At 38.6% G+C, this 7500-nt stretch overlaps 1 protein-coding gene across 2 annotated transcripts in view; it reads left to right on the plus strand.

Moving 5' to 3' along the window:
• Positions 1 to 7500, plus strand: part of LOC106872244 (ferredoxin-fold anticodon-binding domain-containing protein 1 homolog) — a 131574-nt gene that overhangs the window by 103041 nt on the left and 21033 nt on the right. Inside the window, exon 2 of one of the 2 annotated variants that reach the window (XM_014919158.3) lies at positions 1951 to 2191. The exons of the other annotated variant lie outside the window; for it this stretch is intronic. The gene's annotated coding sequence lies outside the window, so the exon portion shown is untranslated. The remainder of the gene's footprint in view (positions 1 to 1950; positions 2192 to 7500) is intronic. 2 annotated transcript variants of the gene reach the window in all.

A 7500-nucleotide genomic window follows, 5' to 3' on the forward strand; every position in this document is an offset into this window, starting at 1 on the left:
GCTGACTGGTACTTTGTTTCAGTTGACCCCAGAATGCTGCAAAGCACAGCTGACCTGGGCAGGCTTTGAACCTAGAATGTAAAAACTAATAACTAAATTTCTTTTCTTTCTTTTTTTTGTTCGCTTGTGTGTGTATGTGTTTGTATGTGAAGGATGTTCCGACTGAATTCGACAGTTTGCATAAAAGGGAAAGAAAACAATACCCTAATCCAAAAATAAAAAATATTTTAACAAAATCAAAAAGTATCGACTGGATTATGGCTGGGAGACAGCAGTTTACTCAAAGTAGCCACCCTCAGCTTCCACCACGGTCTCAAGGCGATTCCAGAACCTGTTGCGTGCGTTCTTTACTGTTCTTAGGAAGATCTTCGAACACCTCTTTGATTCTTGGCCACCAGCTCAGCTTTGGTGTTACAGGCAGAACAGTTGGTGTCTTTCTCAGCCGCGCCTCACACATGGTAATCTATGGATTCCAATCGGAAGAATTATGAAACCAGAAAATTGCGGCTGGTGAAGTAGAAATACTCGGTCAACCACGTCTGACTCTTTCCGGAGATGTGGCAAGGAGCTGTAGGCTGCTGCCTCACATTTGGCCTTCCAATAGCGACCCTCTCCAGCCACGGTGTGTGACCACATTCTGCTACAGCTTCACATATTCGTTTGAATTGAGCTTAAGACCCTGTCCAGAGATGTTAAGTAACACATGTTGTCCAGTTAACCTCTCACTCAATATGTGTAACAGGTGAAACAACTTGAAATGACGTACCTTGTTCAAGGACACAACGCGCCGCCTGGTCCAGAAGTCGAAACTATGACCTTGTGAACCTGGCGCCCTGAACCCCGTGCTTTCACACGCATACATACAACAACAACAACACAAAAGACAGGAGAAAAAACTAAAATGAATTCGTAAGAAAGATGAAATGTCATTTTACAACAAAAGACAAAACAAAAAAATTATATTAATTTTTTTTAATATATTTTAATATCTTTTAATATTTTTATTTTCTTGTCTGATACAAAATCAGACAAAAACGGAAAAAAAATTGTTTTTTCAATTTCTTTCCTATCGGCAAGATTTTTGTCTATTTTTTCTAGTAAAACAGCCATTGGCCTCCAAACAATCCAAATATGGCCTTGTTACGATATTATAGGAAGGTGATTTAATTTTTGTCTTTTAAAAAATAATTTTCAAACCAAGACAATTTTAACCTAAATTTTTAAATCATTTCCAAACGTAAAATCCTAATGGCCTTTATTTTTTTTTTTTTTTTTTAGTTTTACGAGAAAAAAAATTTAATAAATGAAAACTATGAAAATTATTTTCTATAAAATAGATTTTATGGAGTTGGTGGGGGGGGAGTCTTAATATTATATTTTTTCTAATGCAAATGGCGGAAGCAAAAACTAAGAACTCAATAAAATGGAATTAATGTTTTATTGGTTAAATATTTCAATGGAATTTGGTAAGGGAACATGTTTGTTAACCATTATATGGTGCAGGAAGTAATGGAGAAGTGTGTGTGTGTGTGGAATGGTTTGATTTGATCGGCCATTGCCAACGCTGGCACGATAAATAACACACACTCTCTTTCTATGTATGTGTGTGTGTATGTATATATATATATATATATATATATATATATATATATATATATATATAGAGAGAGAGAGAGAGAGAGAGAGAGAGAGAGAGAGAGAGAGAGAGAGAGAGTGAAATCCTGTCCGTTTTTACAATTGACTCCGAAAGAGAGAAAACTAAATTTGTTTTCCTTTTGTAGGCATATCATGAAGGTGTCGTATCTTCTGTTTATATTTGTTAATGTTATTATCATTTTGAATATAACTGTGATGTAAAAAACTTCATCTCATCTCTCCAGCTGAATGGCTCATTTTTCTCGACGATGTTCCATGCATTTTTTGCTTGTTTTCTTTGTTTCTTGTTTACAGTATTAACTCCTCCGCATTAAGCTGTTTGGCCGTGTGGTCAGGGTGTTCAGCTGACCATCAGAATATCATTTAATTCATGAACCGGGCAGCGCGTTGTCTCCTTCAGCAAGTCACTTCATTACACGTTGCTCCATTGATTGGTGGAGATGACAGAGGTCTATGTGACCCGGAAGATAGCGAGATGACAGTGTCCCCGGGATGAGGGACAATCAATGATATGGAATGATGACAGGCAGCGCAGGTATATAATTTTTCTCTCTCTCTCTCTCTCTTTCTCTCTCTCTCTCTCTCTCTCTTTCTCTCTCTCTCTCTCTATATATATATATATATATATATATATATGTCACTGTCTGGCTATTTATCTTTATATCAGTCTGTCAATCTGTCTATCTATCTGTATACATGTCTGCGTATGTCTTTCTGTGTGTGTGTGTGTGTGTGTGTGTGTGTGAGGAGGAGAAGGAGGAGGTTGTTGTCATCGATCTAACTGGTGGATGCTATAAACACGGACGAGATTTCCCGCTGACGCTACTTCGTCACTTCCGCTGTCATAAAGTTTTAGTAATTAACGACACTATTGTTCACAATTTGTTATATATAAAAAAAATAGAACAGCTTTCAAGGCGGTGCTACAGCATGGCCTGGAACTTAATGATTGAAATGAACTGAAGAACTACAGAAAATAACAAAAATAACCTTTAACAAAATGGCTGCCATTTGTTGTCTGATTAGTTATCAATGTCTGAATGTTCTGTAAGGAAGTGAGGTGGGGTGAAGGAGATAGAGGGAGGAGGAATGTTGGCCCATGAGAGATAATCGGTCTCTTGCCCACTAGCACATCGCACACACACACACACACATAAACACAGATATGCACAGACATAGACCTATACAATTCACACACGTAACATATACATGCACACGCACACGTACGAACACACGGACATGTACAACCACTGTTGCTTATGAACTGGTGTGTGTGTGTTAATATGTGTATATATGTAAATGCATCAGTGTGTGTGTGTGTCTATGTGTGTGCGTGTGTGTGTGTGTACGGAGTGATAGAAAGAGGTGTGAAAGTATGTACGCATGTGTACATTTTTAGAGAGAGAGAGAGAGAGAGGGAGAGGAAATTTGTGTATACTATACGTAGGTATCAATGTGTAAATATCTACGTGTGTGCGCGCGCTTGCAGGTGTGTGCTGAATGCATACAGGTATGTGTGTGTGTGTGTTGAGTACAATAAAGTCCCCCACCCCCTGTAAAAAGAAGACAGAGCGCCATCTGCCGGTTCCTGAACCAATGTAATTTGTCACAACTGTCAGAGACGATGGCGTTGTTAAAAAACAAGCAGCAAAGCACTGAGAGCTGGAGTTGAGTCTAGCGTTTAAGAAATCGTGTGTGGGGAGGGGTGCGTGTGTAGTGGGGTTGTTAGAGGGGTGGATACTAGTGGTGGTGATGTGGTGGTGGTCATCATTACCATCAACACACTATTTCAATGGAACAGTCATGGTTGCATTGATTTTGTGGTCTGCTGGTTTGTGGTTGACCTAGGGTTTAACAACATAAACGACGACGACGACGACGACGATTGGTGACGAATAAAATATTCTTAAAGGAACAAACAATCGCCATCTTGGCAAATCCCGTTCACATTTCTACAAAATGAAACTCACGTCGCCCATAGAAATCTGTAGAAAATTCCTGAAACGAAAGCGTATCGGTGCACGGAGGAGGGTGCACGGAGGAGTGGGGTGCGGTGACACATACACGAGATAGTTGATAGATACCCTCGTAATACAGTATGCTAGTCATGTAGATATTGATAAGTGACAGTTTCGGGAAAGGGGACAAGGTGATTACAACGACCCCCAGATGAAAGGCAAAACTACCACAGCTGAATGTGAACTCATAACATAAAGACAGACGAAATACAACTAAGTATTTCGCCCATCGTGCTAACGATTCTGCCAGCTCGCCCCCTTAATAAGTAACAAAATATTTATTTCTTTATTGCCCACAGGGGGCTAAATATAGAAGGGACAAACAAGGACAGACAAACGGATTAAGTCGATTACATTGACCCCAGTGCGTAACTGGTACTTATTTAATCGACCCCGAGAGGATGAAAGGCAAAGTCGACCTCGGCGGAATTTGAACTCAGAACGTAGCGACAGACGAAATACCGCTAAGCATTTCGCCCGGCATGCTAACGATTCTGCCAGCTCGCCGCATTAATAACAAAATATTAACGTGACAAAGTGTAACCGTGGTTGTCTGAATAAGGACTTTGTTTCGCCGCCAAGTGGCTCCAGATTTCATCCTGCAGCCAATGTCTTTCACTGTAACTACAGTTCGATCAACAGAGCCTGTGTTGAATTTGGCTGAGGATTCGTTTCTCGTGTGTGTGTGTGTGTGTGTGTGTGTGTGTGTGTGTGTGTGTGTGTGTGTGTGTATGTATGTAGACAAATATCGGGATATCAAATACCTCACAACATAATTTTTTGATTTATTCAAATTATCTCTGTCTCTAGAAAATGTACCACCATTACCAAGTGCCAATGAAAACTTGTGCCATATGAGAAAGGGGGACAATGTCAAGGAATCTCCAAAATTGATATCCCTTAAAAGAAAAGAACAGGCTTATTGTCTGGAGCCTATAGAGGTTCATGATGGGACTCCACTATTGCGTTCACATATCTTGAGGACCCAACAACGAGTTAAACCAAAACATAGACAAACGAACACACGGACTTATGCACCTAAACTTCGGCTTGAGACAGCAGACCCTTCGACACCCACCCACCTTCGAAACTCTACACATAAAAACTCCAGCGTACATTGCAGCCCCACACAAATACCAACCCCTAACAACTTGCAGATATTTTCAGAAAACTCTTGCTGCTTTACATCTCACAGACTTTGGGGACAAGAGATATAATTCTTGATAAAAAATATTGCTCAAGTCGCCACCCATAGCTTCGTTTCGTCTCTTTCAAAGCCCCCACAAACCGAACGTAACTTTTCTTTACCTTCAATAGCGGGTAGCAGTCACCATAACTTTTTCCTAACCCGCTATCACTGAAGAGCGTGCGGTATTACTTAACCGTGCTGTTATGCAACATCCGGTTTTAGTACCCTGTGTGAAGCTCTCAGCTTTTGCGTCACTCAGTAACCTCTGACGATTATTAATAGAGAAAAAGATAGATTTCGGTCGAGTCAGTCTGTTGTTACTCTGAGTTTTAGTTGTGAACACTGAAGGTCTTCAGGCAAGATGCGTTTTATAACTTGTCTGAAGAACTGTGCACCGACAGGGGAAACTCTGAGTAGCAAGAGACTGACTCGACCAAAATAATGCACACACAGTAGACAGACAGACAGACACATACAGTGAGGTAGGTGAAAAGAAAGGGGGGAGAGGGAGCCATGATAGAATGAGTTAGTGTAACCAAAAGGCAGAGAATATATGTATGGATGAGTGTATGTGTGTGCATACATACATATACATGCACACACATATCTATACACACACATTGACTGAAGTATAAGTGTTGTGTGTATACATATATATGCTTGTATATTTTCATGTGTATATACAAATATGTGCGTGTCTGCGTGTGTGTGTATTTGTTTAAGTGTGTGTGTGAATATTTGTTGATGCTCCATGCAGGTGGAGGAGGGGACAGGGCCCAGGGTCATGGGCCTCTCTCCGTCCCATCTAGACGTCAATAGGAGGCTGGACGTGAAGAGAACGATTTAGATATTTGATGAGATCAATCAGTGATGAGGCGTAGACCCGAAAATATTCGATACAAACGACACGAAGTCATGTTTCCACCTCAGACTATAAATATATCGGCAATGGAGGTTTGAACCATCATCACACATTAGTAAATACTAGTTTCTCCTCGGTGTGTGTGTTCTGCCTCCCTCTTTTTGTACACAATGCCGAACCTTCTTGCTAATATATACACACGGAACCAATCTAAAAACAGATTCAAAACAGAATATACAGAAACGCATAAATATATGTGTGTGTGTAAATAAGTATGTATATGTATGTATTCGTGTGTATGTGTGCGTAAGTATGAATATATGAATATGCATATATCTATATATGTATGGATGTATGTATGCGTGTGTGTGTGTGTATTTACACGGATACGTAGATATATATACGTATATATGAATACGTACGCGTAAGCACACACGCTCATATATATGTATGTGTATACTGTTTCTGCATATATGCGTTTGTGTAAGTGTGTGTATGAGTGTCTGTGTGTGTGTTTGCCCGTATACTTGTATATGTCCGTCTGCGTGCGTGTATGAATGTGTGTGTGTATGTGTGTGTGCGTTTAGATCATACCTCCATTTGTTAATTAAATCAATTTAAATAATCAAACCCTTTAACGATTTAAGCCTCCATTTCGAAAGCTTCGGGCTGATGCGTGCAATTTTCAAAGTAATTTGCTATTTGATGGGAACCAGCTTCAAAAAATATATATAACCACACAGCAAAGACCATCCACACACACTATAGTTTAAAATACTAAAATAAAACTGCTAGCTTAGCTTTAAACACCCGTTTTTCACGTATCGTCTGCCCTTTCCATTTCAAATTATTTTAAAAGATTCACTCAAGTTTAGTTCACAGCTACGGGGCGGAACCTTGCTTCTTTCACTAAATAACACAGATTTCACACACATAGAGTTTATAAATTCACAATCTCTTTGTTGTGGATGAGGGTGTAAGTTTGGGAGGTGTGTATGTATATGTTGATAACAGCAACATATATATATATATATATATATATATATATATATATATATACGTGTGTGTATGTATGTATGTGTATATATATATATAATGTATGTATATATCTGCATATATTTGTGTGTATGTATGTGTGTATATATATATATATATATATATATACACATATGTGTGTATCTGTATATATATATATATATATATATATATACACACACATATGTGTGTATCTGTATATATATATATATATATATATATATATATATATATACATGTGTGTATCTGTATATATATATATATATATATATATATATACACACATATGCATATATACATATAAACACGCATACATATATATTTATATATACATACATACGCACACACACACATATATATATATACATACACGTACCTGTAATCACATAAGTGTATGTATATATATGTACATATGTGTGTGTGTGTGTGTGCGTTTATGTGTGTGTGTCTATCTGTCTTTGATTGTGTCTGTGTGTGTGCGTGCACGTGTGTCTTTATCCCGTTATTCTTTATGCATTTATTTTTCGCAATCATTTTCTTAGATTTTCTTTGAATTCTCTTTATTTCGCCGCTAAAACGTTTCCGCACTGCACCTACCCCACCCCACCACAATCAACGTTGATCCCCTTTCAGCTGCCCCTGCAGAAGATATTGGTGCTAAATACTGAGGATTATGCAGTATTTACGGTTAATTCTATTAGAATCCACGTTGTTTCTTTCAATCTCTGCCAAAACCTGCT

This window comes from Octopus bimaculoides, chromosome 7, assembly GCF_046866305.1.
Source record: "Octopus bimaculoides isolate indiv1 chromosome 7, ASM4686630v1, whole genome shotgun sequence".
Classification (NCBI taxonomy): domain Eukaryota; kingdom Metazoa; phylum Mollusca; class Cephalopoda; order Octopoda; family Octopodidae; genus Octopus; species Octopus bimaculoides.